The 25652-nt window shown below is 40.2% G+C and overlaps 1 pseudogene; it reads right to left on the reverse strand.

The window, feature by feature from the left end:
- Positions 1-1266: 1266 nt before the first annotated feature.
- LOC131226879 (4-diphosphocytidyl-2-C-methyl-D-erythritol kinase, chloroplastic-like) lies at positions 1267-24267 on the reverse strand (annotated as a pseudogene).
- Between the last annotated feature and the right edge of the window lie 1385 nt (positions 24268-25652).

Genomic DNA, 25652 nt, shown 5'->3' on the forward strand with positions numbered 1-25652 from the left:
CACATCTAAAATTAGTGAACCTTCTATTGAAAACTGGTAATCAGGACTTCACTCGATCTACTAATAAATCAAGACTCGGATGAGTTGACTTAGTGGGTGACTCAGACAAATATCATTAATTTTAACTGAGTTTGACTAAAAAGTTAATAAATATTAAGTAGAAAATTAAATTGATAAAATAGAAGAAGACCTCATTAGATTAATTTAAGGTATGATATGAAGAATTAAAATTTAAAATAGTATATTAACGGTTCGTTTGGGTAGTGGATTCTGCCTAATCAAGATTAATGTAATCCTGATTTGAGTGGGCGCATGTCTTTTATGTAAGATCGATGCTTTCCTCCACATAAACTCAATTAAAGAAGTATTAGAAAAAGAAAAAAAAAAAAAAACCAAAAACAAAAAGATGCTGGTTTGGGATTAGACTTAATCACAATCATGTGAAATCCCCACCCAAACAAACCCGAAAATATTAAGATCTTGATGGAAGATATGTGTGGTAGAGAATAGTGAATTGTGGCACATTCACTTAAGAGATCATATGCTTCTAATGGACTAGGAACATCTTAATAAAAACCATGGTTGATAGATACACATTATTGATTTGATGTGCCTCATAGATGGGCAATCCAACTAGTAAGATCTTAGATATCCAACCTTTGGGATTTTTTACAACATTGTTGTAATTTTTAAATAACCTTTTATTTTAGGCCACTCATTGAATGATTAGGATCTATTAACATGGGTTAATCAAATCGACGGTCTAGATGATGAAGCATGGCTCAACCCACAGAATATGAATATGCCACATCAGGATGCACATTCAGTGTTAGGGTCCACTGAGCTAGTGGGTCATCATTTTTTTTTTCCGAAACAATCATATGTTGTGCCGGTATCTTCTTCCATTGAGGCACTCGACCACGCCAATCACTAGCTCCAGGTGAGAAAAAAATCAGACTGATCGAATGTTCAAATCCATCCATGAGATGGCCTTCTTTTTATAGTCATTCATTTCTCAAGTGATGGATGCAATGGTTAGGATGGCATGATAAAAGAGAAGCTTCATAAGTATAAACAATCCAAGATTAGGCCTATTGAATGGAAGAATCAAATTGTTGATTAGACCTAGTTTTTATATCAATGAGCTTGATATGTACCTTAACCGAATGTGTGGAAGAAACAGAATTGAATAAGATATGAGATGAGACTTGAGAGATAAGAGAAATAAGGAAGAAAGATTAGAATAGAACAGAGGAAGATAATTGGGAAAGATAAGAGGGAAAGTAGGATTGAAGGATAATTGTTATTTTCTGCCCCCTCCAGGGATTGCATTGTATTCACTTATATAAGCATTACAATAAAGTTCCAATTAAACAACAATAATTATAAAAAAATAACTGACAATTTAAAATAAATAATTAAAACATGAATTTGAATTTGAAAATGATATTTTCAAATGAGAATGAGAATTAAAGATGGGAATTTTCAAATTGAAATGGAATTAGAATAGGACATCATCATCTCACCTTCTATCAAAAGAACCTTATCCTCAGGATTGAAATTAAGAAACCAGGAAGAGAGACTCTCCCAAATCTTCCACGTCCTCCGGGGTCAAAAGAGATGGGATGATCTTCCAGCCACTCTCCCTCTATGAGAAAGAGTAGTTTCTTTTCGCAATGGTGGCCTCAATGGAACTGCTCATCCCCGTTATAACATAAACTCCGATTACGTCGTTCCTCCATTTCGGATGGTGTAAGGTGCTTGATGGGAATTGCTTCAGGGGTCGTGGATGGCGTAGGTGTGAATTGTATAACGGCAACTGAGGGAAGAAAACACTCCGTGTAGGAATGGTTGAATTTGTTGGCTAGAGCGATCTTTTCTTTCCACATCAATGTCGATATGATATCTTCCATCCAATAATACTATTGAATGGCTTTGCCTTCAAGGTGGAAAGCCACTAAACCAATCTTCTCATGTGTGGGGATTTGGTTATAGTTAAAGAAAGCTGAGCCTAGTAGATCCAGCTGAGCAGATCCTCCCCATTGAAGCGGCGGAAATCCACCCCTGTATATATAGTCTGCAACGTGGAAGAAGAGCCAACTATTATGGGATTATAGGCCATTGGAGGTGTGGGTAGCAATGGAGATGCATGGTGTGTTTAGGGTGACTCGGTTGTCTTGCCGGTGTTAAGTTGCAGAAGTTTCCACAAAGTGTCCTTCAGCTCTGCAAAATTACGGTTTGTTCTGCCATGGCTGCCACTTGTAATTCAAGCTGGTTAATGGATTCCTATATTTTCATCATAATGGATTGTTGTTATCTGATACCAAATGATATGTACCTTAACCAAATGTGTGAAAGAAATAGAATTGAATAAGATATGAGACAACAATTGAGAGATAAGGAAGAAAGATTAGAATAGAATAAGGAGAAAGATAATTGGGAAAGATAGAAGAAAAGCACGATTGAAGGATAATTGTTATTCTCAGCCCCCTCCAAGGAATGCATTGCGTTCAATAATATAAGCATTACAATAAAGTCCCAATTAGACAACACTAATTATAGGTTGAATTTGAAAATGATTTCAAATGAGAATGAGAATTAAAGATTGGAATTTTCAAATTCAAATGGAATCTGAATGGGGCCTCATCAGATCTTGATAATCCACATGACCTATCGATTTGATTGATGTGGTTTTTCATAGTGCAATGATGCCAACGGCTTAAAGTAGCTTGACACATTCCATCAGTCCTATGACTTAGGGCATATTGGTTAGGTTATCAGAGCCAACACCATGTCCACCATAAAGGGCTACTTGGAAAAAAGGCTAGAATGAGTGCCGCCGCAGAGTGCGTTGCCGCGGTTGTTGGTTGTGGCTCATAGTAGACTATTATGATCCAACAATGTAAAGAGGCTAGCTTGACGTGTTCCATTAGTCCAAGGGTTTTTGGCATATTGGTTAGGTTCTAAAACACATGATGGGTTGTAAATGAAATGAATGTTAGACACAATGAAGCAACCATCTAGATCTCATGATGGGTCGTCCAAGGATCTCGACTGAGCTCAACAGCACCATGCGATTGTCAAATGGCCTGTTCGCCCCGGTTGGATTAGGTGGGTCAATTCCTTCCCTTAGAACCATACTTGAGAGTTTCTTGACTCACACAGTCCAACAGTCAATTCTTTTGGTGTCCCATCTTAATCTACCATATATAACTGAATGAGATTTTTTGTAAATCTATCCCATTTTTTTTCTCAGGTTAACCAAAGGGGTTAATTACATGAATTTCAAACTCTAATTTTGATCAATAATCAGTTTTATCTTTTCTCCCACCTTCAAAACAAGATAGGCATCTACTCCTATCGTTAGAATTTTCTGAAAGGTATCTCGATTTCATATAGAATCTTTGAAAAGGAAGATTATTCCCCATGTATTTTTATAAGAATAATTTTTAACTGCAACCAGCTTTCTTTACTGGTAGGTTCCCATGGTTGTGTTAGAGTTGGTGGGTTCAAACCTCTTCTTTTCATTTTATTTTTTTCTCATACCCTTTCCACTCCACAAAACCCATAAAGAATTACACAAAATCCGCTAAAACAATGTTAATTTGTATAAAATATAGACATGCGCACATATAAATATTTCTACTCCGTTTTGTAATCACATCCAAACACAAACTTCTCACTCATTGATTTCTTTTTGGAGAATTTTTACCGTCTCTTTTAATGAGCAAAACATAATTAATCGCGAACATTTCCCATACTGCTTTTTATTTATTTATTTTACATATATCTTTTTCCTACCCATCCTTCCAATCAACACATATTTAATGAACTCGGAAAGGGAAAATATGAAGAAGAAAAAAAAACTTGTATTAATCAAGAAAATAAGGTTCTGGATCCCATTTCATGAAACAATATCATATAAGAATTACTCAACAGTCGGTGAAAGATCGGCAGGAGACTCAAAAGAACTCGTTGTGGAATTCAGCTTGGTGTACCACTGGTTCTCTCCGCGGGTAAGAAAGCGTGCCTCTGCATTGAATAATATTGAAAGTTGAGGATGCATTATGCATGTATATGAAAGGAAACAGGAAAAATACAATTCTGCTGACATGATTACTAATAAATAGAAACAAAAAACAAAAAAATCAAGACACAGTCTCACCTTTTTAGTTGGCCATGGGTTGGCAAATATGGAAGAACTTGTTTCAAATTTCTTATTTTTTAAAGCCGCGTGCTCACCTTAAGCTCATCGTAGCTCAAGCCGTTCAAAAAATGCTGGCTATGTTCTGTCCACAACTGCTCTTTTGGGTCAACCTTAACAGGTTGATTTCTCAGAAGTACCAGTTAACCGGGGCATATTTTATTCAATAGTTGATGAGAGAATACAGACAGTAGGTTTATGTTTTCATTTTGTGCAAGTGGCATCCAGATTCAATGATCCAAGCCACTGAAGTGATCAGACCCATTCTAGATGGCAAATGCATTAAATCTCCTAGAAAGTAAAAATACCAAATTTAAAGTTGGAAGCCAGCAAATCGATGGTTGGTAAGGAAATGCTGAAGTGGCCATATTCAATGGACCAAAGGTTCAATGGATAGGATGTTCTAATCTGGGAAATTATTTCAGTAAATGGGATGTCAACAGACCGGTCCATAACATCGATGGTTTGAATCAATGAACTGCACTTCTGTTCATATCCTCTGTTTGCACATGGTATAGTACTTCTAACTGTCAAAGGGCACTCTTGGGGGCTTCACTTGGGTTGGAGTGATCTGCTGAACCCTTTCAATTTCCATGGACCAATTATCAAATTCCATAAACTGGGCGCCTTTGCCCGTTCAAGGACCAGACAGTAAATTCCTCATATAGACCCATTTGGAGGAACGATATGTGCCATCTAGAAGATCACTTCTCCATGGTAGAATTCGCAGCTTGAATGTCTCAAACAGGGACAGAAATTCATTTTCGGTGTACAGTATTGGTTGCCACTAAGCCCAAATCATATCACCCCACTATCAGTCTGATACAGCCGTATTGTTTATGGAGGAAACCGGTTCACATCGGGCGATATTTTTGGACGGTACTTTAAACCTTGTTCTCAAATGTATACTTGGTGTAGGGTAATTGTGATAGATTGTGAAGCCAAGTTGAGGAGCAAGAAATGGAATTAAAGCACACTACTAGAAATACCCTCAGACCCATGGAGGGGGTCACCCTTGGACCCTGGTGATTGGGGCCCAGCTATACTGGGCCCTCAGATCCAACGAAGAAACAGTGCCTAAGACACTTGCATACAACATCCTATTAGTTGAATGAATCTTCTACTAAGGCAGCTAGACGTTCCTCATTTTGTGATCCTACACTTCTGCACGTTACATTCTAAAAATTGCTCGGTTGGTACTTTTTGCTGCTGCTCCTGCTTCTTACACCAAGCAAAAGAAACTAATTTCCAAAAGAACTCCATCCCAATCCCCCGTCAGCATTATGACCCTAGTATCTTCCGTTTTGCCTACTTTTGATCTCTTCATACTGATGTTGCTTGGACACATGGCACAGGCAACAAGTTTCCTAGTGTCTAGGGAAGGGACACTTCCATAGTGAAGAATACATGTGTGGTTTTCATAAAGATGCAAGATGGGATATTGCTCTCTTCTCCTCGCCTCTATCAGAAGTTACACGCTCAGGAAGGAGTACTCTTCATGGTCGCATGGATGCTTTTTTTATCAAATTACCCTCCTAGTGAGTTAGGTATCCGGTTTGAATTACTGGTTTTTTCTTTTCCCTAGCTGGATCAACAATCTGGAGAGATGGGCCCGCCTTTTAGTCATCCAAATCATTCATCTGATGGGCCACTGTTTTGATAGGATCATGGATGAAATATCTCCATCAAACAGTCCTGGCCATCACTGGTGGAAATTTCCTAGTTGCATATGGAGTGGAGGGAATAATTTCATTTTCACTATCCATTTGCATGCCAACAGTTGTACAGCGACAACCATCTTATTTAGTACAAACCAAGTGGAGGGCTGGATCACTGGAAGGTGGGTCCCAGCTGTACAGAGTTCTGGCCAAGACAACGCCAGTCATTGTGGTCAAGCAGTGTAAATTTCTTCTGAAGTATGAGTCCCTGCCTCTACTAGAAATGACATGCACAACCCGAGCAATCAAAGGTTTACTGGACTCTCCAAAACAAATTGAAAAATCTTGGGTGATTCGTACAAGAGATTGAATAGGTGATTCGTGCAAACATGCCGATGTGGCACACATGAATGAGTTTTAGGCCATTCAACAAGTGGTGGACATTGCGAACATGCCGTGGCCCAAAAATGATGATGGTCCACTAATCAGGTGGCCTGTGTATCGGACACATGGACGGTTAGAGGAAGGGGTCTACATTCAGTGTTACCCACCTGGTGATTGGAATCTTATTTTTGGGCTATGTCATGTTCGCATTGCCACCCACCTCATGAGTTGCCAGGATCCAATGCAAGTTTGTCATCACATGTGTGGTGGGTCTCGTCATCATTTGCGAAACAACTAAGGTGCTTTGCCTACTTCACAATAATCCTATGGGAAAATATCAGATGTGGGAATTGGTTCACAAGACTTATATCAGACATTTCCAGCTGTATATTGACTGTGGGCAGAAATCCCTGTTCACATTTACAGTCTACTTTCGAAAAGTCCGGAAACCAAAATTTGAGTGTACACGGGAATCAGTGGATCACCAAAAAAAAGTACATAGGAATCCTGCCCACTTACAATGGGAGAGTGGGAGATGTTTGGTACATGATCTAATGTTTTGCTCCATCTATAGGTCTGGTGTCCATTTTGAAATTCAGGGCTCTGAAACGAAAATTACATGTGAGAATGAGTTATGGTATCTTACCAGATACAAAGGCATCCTTGTACTCATCATCATCGTAGACAAACTATGGGGGTTCTGGAGAACCGATTCCGACAATGGTGCTTCCACTGCAGGAAATCATGTGAAGTGTCAACCACAAGAATGTCTGTACAAGATTATTATAAAAGATGTCAAGCAATATGTGATGAACAAACACATACAAGGTGTATGCTATGGGACTTGTATACACTGATCAGAGACATTAACTTGGTGGCCCACCATGTGGATGGACCATATCCCAAAAATCAAGGTGATTGGTACCACCCAATCAGTGGCCTGAAAAGGGGGCAGTCAACTAATAAAGATGAGAAATGGTCGACAATCAATAAGCAAAACTTGCAATGTTCAGATTGGTCAGAGTTTCCAAATCACTATGCCTTTTGGCCTATAGCCAGCTGCTTGGTGGTCCACCAGATCATTGATCCAAATCACCAGACATGTTTTTCCGGTGTGTTTGATGGAACAACGCTTCATAGGCTGAATATGAAGTGCTTTTGATGTAGAATTTCTCTAAAACAATTATGCTCTCATTCAGGGTATGTGAATAAGGATTAAGTTTTCCATTGGTACATAGGTCGCACTTTAAAAAAAAAAAAATGTTCCATGTCTAAAACACACATGTAAAACACACTAGAACAATGGTCTTGCACATAATTGCATAAAATGTGAAGTCAAGCGGCACCAGGTTAGGGTGCGGGAGTAAGGAAGCTTCTGTTTTGAATTTGTTAGCAAGTATAATCAGCTAGGATGCCTGTTTAGAAAGATCGGGTCTTGCTGCTAAAAGATTGGAACTGTGTTGGTGGGTGGGTGAGTGGGAAAAGGCTCTTGAAAACCCAATCAAACTGGGCCAACAAGCTTTTAGACCTTGACCAGCCCAATTACAAATGGGCTTGAATTTTAGGCCTAGGGCCAGCCCTCAAGCCTGATTTGACAACCCAAGTTCACTGAAAAGCAGGCATAGCCCAAAAGCCTGATACGCCAGTCCAGCCCATTGATCTGGTCTATATTACGATGATTAATCTAATAAGGTGGAGACTCTAGTAGCACTACGAGAGGCTTACAGATTAGTCTGGTCCCTTTTCAAGGAAATTTAGTCATTGAAGGATGGACCTTGGAGTTATGTTTTTTGTATTTCCAAAATAAGATCAATTCTGGCCTAATGTTCCAAGGATTGCGAATAGGGTAGCCGATTCTCTTGCCAAAGGAATGACAAGAGGATCACTCAGAATCAGCTCCTCTGCACCCTCGTTTGATGTATACATTTTCTTTTTCAGTATCAGTTTCCTTCCAAAAAGAAAGGGAAAAAAAAAAAAACCGTTGATAAAATGCTTCCCAGAGCAATCTGCTAGCTGAGGGCCTTTTTGGCATTGCATCTAGCAGCTGCAAAATTGATTCTCAAGCAACATATCACTGGGATTGTTTATTGAAAAATGCTACTGTGAAAATTGCATGTTTGCATGGGAAAAAAAAAAAAATCCCCATGAAGGTTTCAATGGTGAGCCTTGAATCCTCACTATTTCCTATGGCGTAGTCCACTTAAGTCTCATTTTTTTACTAATACCCTAACATGATATGGCAAAATAGATGGACAGTGGATGTCGCGCAGTCATCATGGTGGGCCCCACAGCTGCACGTAGTGGTTATAGGAAAGTCAACGTCCATCCGGCTTCTCCAAAGATGAGATTTGCTAAGCCCACTTGTGTGCAATACAATTCATGTACATGCCACACATTTGCCATCATGGCATGTAGGTCCTAGATCCAATCCATCCATTAGAAAGGCACCACTATATAGATGTCCCAGCCCAAGCAGTAGGTTGATCCACTAGTTAGGTGGGCCACAATTAGTATATATGTGTGTGTGTGTGTGTGTGTGGCTCTAAAACACTTGGCTGAAGTTTATTAACCTATTCACTTATTTCCAATATTGGGACCCACCTTCTAAGTGGACCAGATTAATTTTAGGGCAAACATGGTCAGACCAACTGGTGGATGGATCTGATCTCAGACCTACATGCCTCAATGGCACAACTGTGAAGGTGTAAAACTCTACACTCGTGTGCAATTAACATACTTTCCAAGAAGAGAAAGATATTCGATTTTATGAGTGCTTTTCGCAAGTTTGTAGGAAGTGGAAGCTACTGCAGGAAACAGGGGGTTAGGCGTTGGGAAAAAAGCGCAAATCTGGAAAATTGTTTTTTTTTTTTTTTTTTCTTTTAAATTTGATTAATTAAGTGGCTAAAGCAAACACATTTAAAGCCTTAAAAAGTGATTTTCAGAATCAAAATCACAAAGAAAAAAAAAATGTTTTTGAAAAGCCAAACAAGCCCTAAGCTTGTAGCCCAGCCACTATAATTCACACTAAATTCTAATAACTAATGGATCTAGAGTTCAAAGGCTGAGTGCGAAAAAAAAAAAAGAAAAAAAAAAGGAAGAAAAAAGAGGCATTTGAAATGTTACCTCCCCGACATAAAAACAGAATCATACTGTCCACGGCCAGCAGCAAGCACACGTTTTTTCAACAATTTCAAAGATGGCAAGACTTCAAATGCTGGAGGCTCTGGAAAGATCACAGATTAACATAGAATCAATTGTCATATGCCCAAAGAAACGACAAAATGAAAACAGGAAAAGAACCATATATCTTCCAAACAGAACTGCATACCCAAATCATTGATACAAACATCTTGAGAAATCCTCATTTGTGTAATCTTCTCCAGCAAGGTCAAAGGATCAACTGAACTACTTTGATCCAGCCGAAGGCGCTGCACATTTGAAACTGTTCTCAGAAAAGGAGCTGCACATGTATAACTCAAACAACATAAGGAGCTGTAGATATACTGAATTTAGCATTGCCTTGTAAACTTCACCAGTTGGGCACGCCTGTTGGGGTTTTATCAGGACCATTGGCATGTCCAAAGGTAGTGGTGGCGGGATATCTTCAACAACCTGGACGCACAGATCCAAATCCTAGAGGTTCAGCTACTCGAACGTCAAATCCCATTATCCCGACTCAGGTGTCTGGTTGTCTTGCCATCACAGTTTTTTCATTTCTTGTTTCTTTTCTTTTTTCTTTTTCTTTTTTTTTTAGGGCTGTCAATGGGTTGGACTGAGGTCTGTCCAAACCCAGCCCGCAAAGTAAAATCCAGGCCCAAGTCTGGCCCGTGATGATTATGCATGGTCCCCGAGCCCAAGCCCGGCCACCCTCTTTTGTGCAAGATATAGGCTGTTCGTTTGGAGTGCCCAATCATGCTTGATATTGACAAAAATGCCCTTGAAAACTTAAACGGGCAGGGCTGACAGGCTCTTGTGCAGCCCAAGCACGGCCCATTGACAGCCCTACCTTTTTCTTTTTAAATAGCTATGCATGAATGTTAAACCCCTGACCTCAACGTTGTGTAATTTGGGGCCATTAAAACAAGACAGAGGCTCAACTATTCAGTCACAGGGAAACCCAAAGCCTCATTGTAGATGGGTTACTTTAGCAATCACATCTAAAGCACATTGAGGTTTTCTGCAATTGGATCTTCTGTAACCAGACTCCCAGCCTCCGTAAAAAGTCCTCTTCAATAGAATCCATAATCCATGCATTTGGTAATGTTCATACCTCATGGGTGTCAAAGCTGCCATTACTTAACAGCTCTTTCATATTAGCTTACTACAGTCGAAATAAAACTGTGCAATTGCTTAGTTTGTATTTACTCATGCAATACATAAATTGGATCCGTATTCCTGAAAAGATTCTCCCATTGATTTAGAAAGACAAGCACTATCTTATGTAATATGAGCTTTGCTAGGCCCAGACACGTGTACAAGTCAGCTACTGCACATGCCACACCATGCTGGAATGGTAGGGTGAAATATCCAATCCATCCATCAGGTGGACCTCACCTTGTAGATGTTACTGCCCAAAGATAAAGGTGGTCCATTCAGTAGGTGTGCCATGATATGAGAAATAAATTGGTGGGTTAGAAAACTTCACAGATCTTTTATAACTGTACATTTGTTCAGTTAATTGTGGCCCACCTGACTAGTGGACCATCCAGATTCTTGGGGTAGGGAATCTATAAAGTGGTACCTTTTGATGGATGGCTTGGATGCACTTGTCAGCCATGCTGGCATGAGGTGGCATGTGCATTAGCTGATTTATTAATGCAGGGGCATTTTCACATTGGACTCGAGTAGGGTGGCCCATGGGATGCAGGGGCACACTCGGGGTGGGCGGCCTGTGTGAGGCGGGCCCCACCTGTGTGAAGCGGGTGACTCATGTGAAGTGGAACCTATGTGAAGAGGGGCCCACGAGGGAGGTTCGACCGAGGTCCTAACCCATGGGATGTGGGGCCTGGGCTATGAGATAAAGGGATTGATTTGCCATGCTCTATCAGTTCGAGCTTTTAGAGCATGTGGTTAATTGTCTTGCATCAAAGTGGTATCAGAGCGGGAGGTCTCGTGTTTGAGACTCCTCACTGGAGGTGACCACGAGGGGAGTTTGAGCCTAACACTTTATTTAGACTGCGGTTGGATATGCAATTGAGTTGAATTGCAATAACTCAATTTAATAAAGAATAACCGACCAAAGTGGGACAGTTCATAATGATCGACTAGACCACAAATTGCAACTACTATGGTTTCAAGTATAAATTTGAAACACGTGGTATTGCAATTACATGTTTGGTTGTGATTATGATTTAATATAATTTTGCAATTACCTTTCTGCTCAGTTGATTTAATATGATTGTATCATAAATTTTAAATTTACAAAAAATTCTAGAGATTGTATATTAGCAATAGTTGAGGTCAGATTTAATGTTCAATGGTAATATCTGTGCATTGTGTAACTCTTATGTAGGGGTGGCAACGTCCACTTAAAATCCATCAAGCCCAAGCCTGACCCACTGCTCATAATTAATCGGATCAGTGCTAGACAAACCTGACCTGACCCAAAGCAACCACTTGGGTTTAAGAATGGAAAATGGGGCCAAAGGTATGCCCAACCCTACACAATTAGTGGATACATAAAACATGCATACATCATGTGCATGCATCTCTCCTGGTTGTCAATTGATTTCTTTCAGTTTTTGGGTTGGGTCATGTTGGGTCGGGTCATCTAGCCCAGCCCATTGATAAGCCATACGTACAAGTTGGGTTGGGTAAGGTTCAAATGAGCTTGACCCACCGCCTTAGAAGTGGGTTGGACAGGCCAATTGACCCAGAGGCTAATCTGACCCATTGCCACCCCTAACTCTGAGGACAGTAGACATTAATGTTGTGTGCAGCCACAAAGTAATGAAAGAACATTTATACCAAATGAATGCCCACTCCAAGATAACTGTGGTAAACATATCTCACCTCTACCAGTACAATATGCTGCTCCATGAGAGAAAAAGAAGGGAACATCAAAACCAATTTCACCTGACCATTCCTGAAGGCTGAAGCTCCTTTTCAGTGGCAAGACCACCGCTGAACTTATTTGCAGCCCATAATGCAGTCGCAGCATTACTACTACCACCGCCAAGCCCAGCACCAGTAGGCACTTTCTTATCAAGGTGAATCTGCATTCATATGTAGAACACACAGTAAGCTTAAATCCAAATTCAAGAAACAATAGTCATTTTAAGAAAATGAATTGGTAGTTTTCTAAAGACGCTTATTTAAGAGGTATTTCTTTCTTCTTCTTCTTCTTCTTCTTCTTCTGATTTTTTTTTTTTTTTTTTTTTTTTGAGAGATTCATAAATGAGGTACTCTTTTTTTGAGAGATTCATATAAGAGGTACTCTATGATGCACAACAGAAAGAAACAACAATTTTTTTGCTCAACCCAAGTAGGGTTAGGGGTGCCAATCGATCTGGTTCAAGCTGGGTCAGGGTCGACCCAAGCCCGACCTATTTACTAAATGGGTCAAAAACTCTTGCCCAAACACGGCCCACAACCCATCACCCTCTAACCCAACCCAACCCACTTAAAAGTTCATCAAGCCCGACTTGACCCAATTAATTGTATGGATCAGGATTGGCTGGCCCGAACCCAATCTGCCATAACCCAACTTAGGTTTAAGAATGAAATATGACACAAAGGCTATGCAACCTAACGCACAAAACGGATACATGTGTGTGTATTCTTCTTCTTTATTTTGTTTTGGATTCTGGGTCGTGCTAGGTTAGGTCATCTAGCCAAATTCATTAATAACCTATATGGTTGGATTGGGTAGGGTTCAACCCAAGCCTGAGTCCTGACTCATTTACTTAAACAGGTCATACTTCAAGCCCGAGCCCGCCTTGCTACCCATTAAACTTGCCCGAACCCACCTCAAAAGTGAGTTGGTTCAGTTGACCCGCGGGCCAAACCAACCCATTGCCACCTGTAGCTACGGTACGAGTGTTGCCCACATTTCGGTATCATAAGCAGTTGATTTGATGGGCCCCATCATGGGTTGTGCCATGCTTTATTATCTCCCCTATCACAACATCCTAACCATCTGATGGAAATGGACAAAATATGGACCACATTTAACAAGGGCCCCTTGGGACAGATTAACTACTTCATCATATGATTCAAGCTATTAGGCACTTACACATCCATCATATCTGTTATCAATGAACTTTTTTAAAGCCCACCTGAGCTTGTATATGAAACTTACGCATGTGTTGTTGATTGGGTACGCCAAGTAGGCAAGCGTGCTCCGAGTCCGGATCCTTTGTTACTAATCCAGCCGGCCAAACAGGCCCTAAATGGCTGCAACCCATGGTCCACGTTTTATGGGATCTGCCTTTATAAATTAAAATCACCTACAGGCAATGTAAGTTGCCAGCCATGCCATTTTTTTGGCCAACGTGACACTTGTAGGAAATCGGCACCGTTAAAAAGGTAGACCCCATCACCTAGATCTCTCACCCTAAAAATCAGGCTCATCCACTCATTAAATGAACATGTATCTATATGTTGAGTCAGACTACCGGTTATCCATTGATTCCAATGGCATGGTCCAGCTCATGGGGGAAGACTATCCGGATTTTTGTGCAAGGTTTGTCTACCGCTTCCATGGTCCGATGTCGAAGTCCACAAAGCCAGAATCGTTTTGTAGGGCTAGGTCAGGTAAGATATCTGGACTCTTCACATGCGCAAGATCTAACCAATCAATTCATTGGGCCGCACTGGTCAAGTCCGATCATTAGGTGGGGTCACACGTGCATAGGGAATGCATGGAAGCAAATTGCGTACTGAGTAAACTCTGTGGGGTCCACCGTGATTTATTTATTTCATCCACTCCGTCCATCCATTGTAAAAGATAATTTTAAGCTTTAAGGACAAAAAAGAAGCATATCCAAAGCTCAAGTAGACTACACCACAGGAAAAAGTGTGAATTGAACCTCTACCGTTGAAAATTTCTTGGAGCCCACGGAAATTTTGGATAACCTGATATTTGTGTCTTCCCTTCGTCCATGCCTTTGTGATCTTATGAACAATTTGGATGACAAATAAACATCACTGTGGGCTATTGGAAGGTTTCAACGGTAGAAATCATTATTCCCACTGTTTCCTTTGGTATGGTAGATATGCTTCAATTTTGGGCTCAACCCCTAAAATTAGCAGAAAAACGGATGAACAGTATGGATGAACCAGGGGTGACTCGGGTTACCGAACCAGATCGAGTATTACTTAATATGATTCGGACACGTCCGATTCTTAAAACCATGGTTGTGATTGATGGGCCCATCTCATGGCAAGATGTGGATGGCCCATAGCTATAGACTGGATTTGATGTGTGGCCCAAAACAAGCCACAAAAATTTTGAAAAAACAAAGTTCAGGTAGGAGAGAGACTCAGTGCCGGGTGCAACTACAGGCTACAGCCAGAAATTGGTCTTTTTTATAAGACCACGGCCTTTTTGGGATAATGACCACTGTAGACAAAACCTTTTACCCAGCGGTTTTTATGAAAGAATACAAACTTAAGTGACCAACTTAGACTAGCACGTGCGGACAGCGACTTTGAGGACGAAACTACCCCTCCTTTTCACTGCGAAGACGAGCGCTGACGCTCCTCCAACTGACAGTTGTACGAACGGCTTAAAAGAGATCAAAGTTACATGGCCCACAGCTATGTATTTATTATATCCACAACGTTCATCCATATTTCGAGATCATTTCGGAGCATTATCCAAAAAAAAGAAAATCATATCCAATGATCAACTGGGCCACACCACACAGAGCAGCGGAAAATTGATTTTCATCGTTAAAACTTTTGTAGGGCCCACCATAACATTTATTTTCCATCCAATCTATTCATAAGGCCACAAAGACCTGGATGAAGAGGAAAAACGATTTTCGTAATGATCCAAAACTTGTGGGGCCCCTAAAAGGGTTTCAACGGTAGACGTTCAAGTAGAATGGTAATGGTGTGTGGACAGGGATACGGATATAGCTACGGTTATAATCCGTAGCTATACCAGTAAGTCGGCGATCAATAGTGGATTCCATGATTCCACCGCAAGTTGCTGTCCCTATCGGCGATTAATCGTGAACCTCGCGATTCCACCCCCCGATCTATGGCTACGGATTATAACCGTAGCTATAGCCGTATCCCAACACGGCGATTAATCGTGAACCTTGCGATTCCACCCCCGATCTATGGCTACGGATTATAACCGTAGCTATAGCCATATCCCAACACACTTTCTTTTTCTTTTTTCTTTTTTACATGGAGAATTTTATTCTACCTACATTTTTTTTCTAACACATATTTATATAAATATGTAAATATAAGCATATAAAAAAAAATCTCTTTTTTTTCATTTCTTTCTTTATTCATATAATAAGAATATTTTCTAAACCAAAATTAGTTACTGACGTACCATATATAATTTTAGGGCTGAAAGTTGGGCGGGCTCAACCCGACCAACCTGTGACCGACCCGACATTGGGTTGGGCTTGGTCAAGATGTATCGAGTTTGGTCTTGGGGTTGGGCCATACAAACAACAACTCAATAAAACTTGGGTTGGGCTTGGGTTGAAGTCTTGGGAATTGCCAGGAAATGCATGGAAATGACCGTGAAATGAAGGAAAATGACCATGAAATGCATGTAAATGACTATGAAATGTATGGAAATGACCGTGAAATGAAATGGAATCGCTAGGATTGACCGTGAAATGCATGGAAATGACCATGAAGTGAAAGGAAATGACCGTGAAATGCATGAAAATGACCGTAAAATGAAACAGAATCGCTGGGATTGATCGTGAAATGCATGGAAATGACTGTGAAATGAAACGAAATCGCGGGATTGACCGTGAAATGCATGGAAATGACCGTGAAATGAAACGGAATCGCCGGGATTGCCCGTGAAATGCATGGAAATGACCGTGAAGTGAAGGAAATTGACCGTGAAATGCATGGAAATGACCATGAATCAAAACGGAATCGCCAGGATTGACCGTGAAATGCATGGAAATGACCGTGAAGTGAAGGAAATTGACCGTGAAATGCATGGAAATGACCGTGAATCAAAACGGAATCGCCAGGATTGACCGTGAAATGAAATGGAATCGTCGGGATTGATCGTGAAATGCATGGAAATGATCGTGAAGTGAAGGGAAATGACCATGAAATGCATGGAAATGACTGTGAAATGAAACGGAATCACCGGGATTGACCATGAAATGTATAGAAATGACCGTGAAATGAAACTAAACACGGGATTGACCATGAAAAGCATATAAATGAACGTGAAATGAAACGAAATCGCGATGGCGTGAAATGCATGAAAATGACCATGAAGTAACAAATTGTAAATTGAGCGGGCAACTGGAAATTGAGCGGCCAAACATGGAAATGAGCAGACCAATCTAGAATGAGTGCGCCAAACTGGAAATTGAGCGGGCAAACATGGAAATAAGCAGGATAAACTGAAAATTGAGCGGGACAAACTAGAAATTGAGCGGGCCAAACTGGAAATTGAGCGGGCCAAACTGAAATTTGAGCGGAACAAACTGGAAATTGAGCGGGACAAACTAGAAATTGAGCAGGCCAAACTGAAAATTGAGCGGGACAAACTGGAAAATGAGGGGGCCAAACTGGAAAATGAGCGGGACAAACTGAAAATTGAGCGGGCAAACATGGAAATGAGCGGGACAAACTAGAATTTCAGCGGGCCAAACTGGAAATCGAGCGGGCAGACATGGAAATGAGCGGGACAAACTGAAAATTGAGCGGGACAAACTGAAATTTGAGCGGGCCAAACTGAAATTTGAGCGGGACAAACTGAAAATTGAGCAGGACAAACTGGAAATTGAGCGGGCCAAACCGAAATCGAGTGGGATAAAGCGAAAATTGAGCGAGACAAATCGAAAAGAGCGTGCAAACATGGAAATGAGCGGGACAAACTAAAATTGAGCGGGACAAAGGAAATCGAGCCGCCAAACCGAAAATTGAACGAGACAAACTGAAAAATGAGTGGGCCATCCACCTCCAGAGCCATGAACAGACCTGAACAATGAGAGAAGACTTCGTGCCACGAGCGGGACCACAAACAGGTGAGATCCAACCCTCGACCCAAAAACCTAGACTATTGAAACCCTTTTTTCACAATTGCTAATAGAATACGTCTATTGTAGAGATCCTTACGCCCTGCGTCGAACTCCTACTTCGAAACCGCCGACAAGTTTGAACCCTATGTTACCGTTTTATCGGCCCCTGAGGGCCCAGATAATGATCACGGGTTGCGATCTATGCTTAAGAACTTGTTATGCTATTTATTTGAAATGATTTTCAAATGATATGTTTTATGAAATGCATTGTAGTCCATGTGTTCGATGAAATGCCTGATTCATTCTTGCTCATTTCTGCTCACTAATGCCTATAGTTCCTATTTTACATGCTATGTGTTCACTCAATCATTTATGCAATCCAAGTTGCTCAATCTAGAAGCTGGTATTTGAAATTGCAAAACTATTGTCATAGATTTGTAAACGATGAAATTTTCCATGAATATAGATTTGTAAACGATGAAACATGCCAATCCATTCGTATCAGCTTCTTTCCTGAAAAATGCCCCCTTTAAGTTTCCTTACCTAGACTGGCAACAAATTTTCCATGAATATAGATTTGTAAACGATGAAATTTTTTCAAGAAAATCTTGCTGAAAGACAATCATGGGAAACAATTTTTCATTTCTTATTGTTTTCAAGATATGGAGTTTCCCAAAAAACTCCATTTTCTTCAAAAATAAAAAATAAAAAATCCACAAATCCAAACAGTCCTTAAAGTAGGCTTGAGGAGATTGCTCAATTCATTGATAGCCAGTCAAATCAGATAAAAGAGTTTGAAGCAGAGAGAGAGAGAGAGAGAGAGAGAGAGAGAGAGAGAGAAGCTGATATGATTGCATGAAGATGAGAAGACTGAGCTGAAGTGGAGGTATTTGGAAGAAGAGGTGGAACTGAAGAAGGAATTTGATGCTAAGCTGACCCAACTGATGGGCAAGTGACTATTGTAAATAGGTCCAATCTTTATCTTTTTTCTATCAAATTTTGATTTTTGTTTCAGCTTTTTCTTAATCGTTTGTTTGCAAACCATCAGTTAAGAAAATAGTTGGTCAGTAAAAAGATGCAAAAGCAGTCCATGGTTTGGTGAGCTAGGCTATTGATCTGAGCCAGCTACGGATGTGCTAGCTGCATATAGATCATTAAGAAAATGCAGCAACAATATTAAATCTCCCATTTTTTTTGTTCCTATTAGTTTTGTCCAGAAATTGATCGATTTCACTTTTAGCACAATATTGAACTTGATATGTACTTCTGGGCCTTGGTTCTTAGATGCTCTCTAGGTTAAATGAGTTCAAGTCATGAGACAAATTCATTCATGTTTGTGGGCTTGTTTTCTTTGTTCAGGCTAGTATATATGAGGAGGAGAAGAATCTCATAGACTGAATCAGTTTAATAATGCACTAAAACTAGTTTCTCAGCAATCAGGTGATATTCTTGGCATTCTAGAGGCATGCAGCCTCAAGAGGATAAGCTAGGATGTTCGTTTGAGGAACATTTTCATAAAAATTGAGTAATCTGGTAGATATACCCTGGGTTGTTGGAAACTTATATTAGGCGCATCCCCTATAACTGATGAAGAATCTTGGATATACCCTAGCCCTATAAATGTGGGATCCACCTTAGGCGGTCTAAATAGTTCACATTTTGGCTTCATTGTGCATAGAACATCCCCACAATGTTCTATGTCTTCTACCATAAGTTTTATGGGTTTATATCAAAGAGTCATTGTTTTATGTTATGTTTGCAGCTTTTCAGCTTTTCATTGTTTTATGTTCAATTGCCAGCAGTTACGCCATCCAGGCATTGCAATGCCTGGTAATTGAAATATCCAATGCATCTAGATGCCCCCAATTCAAATGATCCTGAAGTAATCTCACATAGTTTTGTTTCTTAAAATTCTAAAGATTTACCTTTATAATTGGTAAAATTGGAGAAGCTATAATGGTGGGTATTTTGAAAGTGGCTTATTTCCCAGGGTATTCATTATGTCAAAGCACAATTCTAACGTACCTAAAAAAATGCTATGACCAGTCTGATATTTGCCATGTTTCAGGACTTGCACATTTGTGTAAGGACAATGGATTTTCAATCTTTTAGAGTTTATTAACTACACCCAAGAGTAGTTGAAGTTGGCAAAGCTAGCCCTTCTCTCCTTGTTCAGGTCTGTTCATGGCTCTAGAGGTGGATGGCCCGCTCATTTTCTAGTTTGTCCCACTCAATTTCCAGTTTGGCCCACTCAATTTCTAGTTTGTCCAGCTCAATTTTCAGTTTGTCCTGCTCATTTCCATGTTTGCCCGCTCAATTTCCAGTTTGGCCTGCTGAAATTCTAGTTTTTTCCGCTCATTTCCATGTTTGCCCGCTCAATTTCCAGCTTGGCCCGCTGAAATTTTAGTTTTTCCCGCTCATTTCCATGTTTGTCCGCTCAATTTCCAGTTTGGCCCGCTGAAATTCTAGTTCGTCCCGCTCATTTCCATGTTTGCCCGCTCAATTTCCAGTTTGTCCCGCTGAAATTCTAGTTTGTCCCGCTCATTTCCATGTTTGCCCGCTCAATTTCCTGTTTGTCCCGCTCAATTTCCAGTTTATCCTGCTCAATTTTCAGTTTGGCCCGCTCAATTTCCAGTTTGTCTCGCTCATTTTCCAGTTTGGCCCGCTCAATTTCTAGTTTGTCCCGCTCAATTTCCAGTTTGGCCCGCTCAATTTCCAGTTTATCCCGCTCAATTTCCAATTTGGCCCGCTCAAATTTTCAGTTTGGCCCGCTCAAATTCTAGTTTGTCTCGCTCATTTTCCGGTTTGGCCCGCTCAATTTTCAGTTTATGTTTATCAATAGCCCTTGACCTTGAGTCAAAAATTGAAATACGAAAAGATTTCACATACACCAAAGTTGGTTTTTGCCTTATTTTAAAAACTTGTTTCTCCTTGTTTCAATTATTAGAGGAACAAAAAACGATCTCAAATGTTTGGGGTGTGAATGCCATTTGCGGGGTCGACCGGGTTTCCTCGCTCATTTCCTAGGTTGTCTCGTTTAATTTGTACGTTGCCTCGCTCAATTTCTAGCTTCCCTCGCTCACGATCAATTCGCTTCACTTCACGGTCATTTCCATGCATTTCACGGTCAATCCCGGCGATTCCGTTTTGATTACAGTCATTTCCATGCATTTCACGGTCAATTCCCTTCACTTCACGGTCAATCCCAGTGATTCCATTTCATTTCATGGTCATCTCCATGCATTTCACGGTCAATTCCCTTCACTTCACGGTCATTTCCATGCATTTCACGGGCAATCCCGGCGATTCCGTTTCATTTCACGGTCATTTCCATGCATTTCACGGTCAATCCTGGCGATTCCGTTTCATTTCACGGTCATTTCCTTTCACTTCACGGTCATTTCCATGCATTTCACGGTCAATCCCGGCGATTCCATTTCATTTCACGATCATTTCCATGCATTTCACGGTCATTTCATGGTCATTTTCATACATTTCATGGTCATTTCCATGCATTTCACGATCATTTTTCTTCATTTCACGGTCATTTCCATGCATTTCCTGACAATTCCCGAGGCCTCAACCCAAGCCCAACTCAACTTTTATCGAGTTGCTGTTTGTATGGCCCAACCCCAAGACCAAACCCGATACATCCTAACCAAGCCCAACCCAATGTCGGGTCGGTCACAGGTTGGTCGGGTTGAGCCCGCCCAACTTTCAACCCTAAAATTATATATGGTACGTCAAGTAACTAAATTTAGTTTAGAAAATATTTTTTTATATGAATAAAGAAAGAAATGAAAAAAAAAAAAAGAGAAATTTTTTTTATATGCTTATATTTACATATTTATATAAATATGTGTTAGAAAAAAATGTAGGTAGAATAAAATTTTCCATGTAAAAAAAAAAAAAGAAAAAAAGAAAAGAAAAGAAAAGAAAAGAAAAAAGAAAGTGCACAGGGATACGGTTATAGCTACGGTTATAATCCGTAGCCATAGATCGGGGGTGGAATCACAGATTCTGGGATTAATCGCCGATAGGGACAGCGACTTGCGGTGGAATCACGGGATTTACGATTGATCGCCGAGCTACTGTTATGGCTACGGATTATAACCGTAGCTATATCCGTATCCCTGTCCATACACCATTACCATTCTGCTTGAACGTCTACCGTTGAAACCCTTTTAGGGGCCACACAAGTTTTGGATCGTTATGAAATTTGTTTTTCCTCTTCATCCAGGTCTTTGTGACCTTATGAATAGATTGGATGGAAAATAAATGTTATGGTGGGCCCTACAAAAGTTTCAACGATGAAAATCAATTTTCCGCTGCTCTGTGTGGTGTGCCCAGTTGATCTTTGGATATGATTTTATTTTTGTTGATAATGCTCCGAAATGATCTCGAAATATGGATGAACGTTGTGGATATAATAAATACATAGCTGTGGGCCATGTAACTTTGATCTCTTTTAAGCCGTTCGTAGAACTCTCAGTTGGAGGAGCGTCAGCGCTCGTCTTCGCAGTGAAAAGGAGGGGTAGTTTCGTCTTCAAAGTCGCTGTCCGCACGTGCTAGTCTAACTTGGTCACTTAAGTTTGTATTCCTTCATAAAAACCGCTGGGTAAAAGGTTTTGTCTACAGTGGTCATTTTCTCTTTTTTCTAATATCTTTATTGCATGCAAATCACGTTTCATTGTGATATGATGAATTGAAAGAGCACCGTTAGTTGTAGCGCTCCTAGTTGGATGGGTGCACATTCAACAGATGAAGGTGGCGATCTAGACCGTCCATTGCATCCAGCAAACATTTTCAGGCTACAATGCATTGATCACATCCATTGAATTATACAATTCATCCAAAAGTTGGCCTTTTTTTTCTTTTCTTTTTATTACTGTTGATGTTATTATTAGCATTTTTGGGTAAAATTGATTCTTTAGAAATAATTTTTTTTATATATAAACGACCTTGACCGTCCATTTTCTAGACAATTGATTGGATGGTTATAATTGTCCAATTGATGTGAATCTTGTATGACAGCCTATGAAATGTGTTCTTCACTAATGAATAGTTCAAGCATTACTATGCAATTAGGAGCACTTGAAAGTACAGTGCTCTAAGAGTGCGTGTTCGCACGAATACCTCCGCGCGTGTGAGTGTGTTGCACGAGAAATAGATAAGTCAAAATGCATGTGTGGGAAATTTAGTGTTTGCTTGAATACATCCAGGCGTATCATTTTGTTAGGACCATATCCGTTGGATCTGGGGCCATGTTTTTGATCCAAGCTGTTCATCTGACAAAATATAACACTATAAGGTGGTTGCCTCAAAAATTTTCAAGATTGGGAAATCTTAACCTTTCGAATCAATGGCCAAGAAACAATGATCAAGTTGATGGTCCATATTCATCAGAAAAGTTAAATAATAAAAAGTGCCAAGTTATTTCAGCTGGGGACTTCCTTTTTAACGGTTTTCCTACATCCACTTGAAGGCCCATCTTGTAAACGGTTTTGATCATTGAATGCAATGTCAAATCCAATGGATCCAATGGATTTAAAAGGTTTTGTCTACAGTGGTAAATTTCTCAAAAATGAATTTTCTATACTCCGCGTGCAAGCCTCCTGTATTGAGCAAAATTTACCACTGTACGACCCATTTACAACCCATTTACCTGTTTAAGCCCACTTCTTTTTACCTCACCAAAATAAGCCCCGGTCGTACGGATGATTTGCCAAACGTCGAAAATGCCCCTGCTTTTTTCAGAAACGTGATTTCTAAAAGCTACAGTCAGATTATCTGACTATTAGATTGGTGGGCATTTAATAGACAATTAACTCGTGAACAGCCCTATATATATATATATATATATATATATATATATATATATATATATATATATATATATATATATATAGTATTCACAAATTAGTGGTTAGGATTGCTCAACAATAGCATTTTGGGATGGAAACCTCACCCTTTGGATTGTAAGTTAATTTAGATAAGCTACTTGTGGCTTAAGTAACTTATCTTAGTTAGTATGTATTAAGTAGATACGCTTGTTTGGAAAATTAAATACTTCCCAACTAAAGAGTAAAAAGCTTATTTTGTTTTTATCATTACATAAGTATTCATCTTCTAGTTTGTTTGGTTCACCCTTAATATCTACATCATTTGAGGCCAACCTTTGATGTGGACTCTTCATTATGTGAGTCCCACCTTTGACGTGGGTTTGACGTGGGTTATCCATAGAACAACACGTACCTTGGAGGTTAGTCATTCATCATTAGGAGCCAACTTTTAATGTGCACCGTCTATTATGTAGGGCCCACCATTAATGTTATTGTCCATCATATGAGCCTCACCTTCAATATCCACAGTGTAAACTATATCCATGATGGAGCCTCACCTCCGATGTAGCGATGATATACAAATAAACATAGCATTGGCATGTGAAATTGCACCTACGAGCTGGTAGCTCCCAGGAGCACCGACATTATTTTTGTTATGGGGAAATAGACCGACCTACTATTAACAGTCAGTCGGCACTTCAGATAGCAGACAACATTAGGATGCATTTAGGACATTTGATCATCGGTAGGGCACACCTTATGATTGACCTAAACTAGTACTGTTATGGGGAAGTAGACCGGCATACTATTAACAAGCTAAGTCAGCACTTCGACAATAGCAGGCACAACCCTGTGGCACAACAAGTCGAGCTACTTATCGACCAACTGTGATATGAGCTATTCACCTTAGGTTGGACCTGCCCTCCGACAAACATGGCCCGACCTCGATGGAAGACTAGGTCAGGTCGCCTCAGGTCAGCTGAACTCGCCATCTATGGGATTCAACCTGACCTCGATCAGGTCTGTCCGCGTTCTGGAAACCGACTCTCACACGGATCACCCCAAGATTCTAGCCAAGGATCTAGAAAGATCCGCCACGCAAGGAGTCTGAATCCTACTATAATCAGTTCTTGCCAAAATAGGAAGAGGCGCCCTCGACACCACCGCCTCTCCCCACCTATAAATAAGAAAGCCCTTAATGCACAGTCTCTAGTCCTAAACCCTCAATATTCAACTAGACCCAGATTCGTTTCCTGACTTAGGTATTAGAGGGTCCCCTGCATGAGCCAAGGTCTTCCTTGTCTGTCCTTTATGTAGGTTCACTAGCTCAAGGTGGGCTAACCAAATTTCTGCATCAACAACAATTGTACCACAAATTCATCAATGACTTTCGAGTCAGGGCCCACTTTTTGTTTTTTTTTTCTGCCTTGTGGCCCCGGCCGAATGTTTGTATATTGTCTCCTCTATTCAATATACAAAGAATCTTTATATATATATATATATATATATATATATATATATATATATATATATATATATATATATATATATATATGTGTGTTTTTTTTTTTATGTTTGGTTTAATTGGATTTGATTTGAAGCAAAGAAAAGATGGAGAAGTAGAGAAAGAAAAGATGACCCTATGATGGGAGAACATAGTATGTAAAAGAAAAGCCCATCTACAAGCGACCTTTGACTTAGGTTATGCCGCGCAAAAACAATTTGGGCCGAGCTTGGGCTATTATGGCCTGTCATAGGCCTGAGTCAAGTATATGCTTAGGTCAAGATTTACCGGCAGTTTATACACCTTTACTGGCTGTTGTGCTGGACGCCAGCCTATAGGTAAATTAACCATTTTCATTCTCAGCACGGTTAGGCTAGAATCATTTAATCCATATGTATTTGAACCTGGCCATCTATAATATTGGTAATCAGATGGACGGTCTAACTCTCTCCATGAAACATGGGCAATGTACGTTGGGCCATTCATTGGTTGGTTAAGATGTAATATCATGATGCACTTTCTAAAAGATGATGGCAGTCCACTAATCATGCATGCATTATAAACTACCAATATCTATATTATATACAACTAGCCCTTCAACTGGCAAAAGGGTCATTTGTCTTTTCAGATCTTTTTTGCAAGTAGCCTCTCTTAACTTTCATTTTCGTTAGGTGCAGTCAATGGGAATACCCTTATTATTAAGAAAGCCAAAGAACAAAGGCTTAGTGAGGCATCGCAATGACTAAATAACATTCACACCAGCTCATATTATGGTGAACGTCCCCGATCCACCTGATCTTCTATCACCAGTGTAGGCCCCAGTGTGGTAGTGATGAGAATACACAATACACTGGATTAGCCACGTGTCACCAC

Source organism: Magnolia sinica, chromosome 15 (assembly GCF_029962835.1).
Source record: "Magnolia sinica isolate HGM2019 chromosome 15, MsV1, whole genome shotgun sequence".
Classification (NCBI taxonomy): Eukaryota; Viridiplantae; Streptophyta; class Magnoliopsida; order Magnoliales; family Magnoliaceae; genus Magnolia; species Magnolia sinica.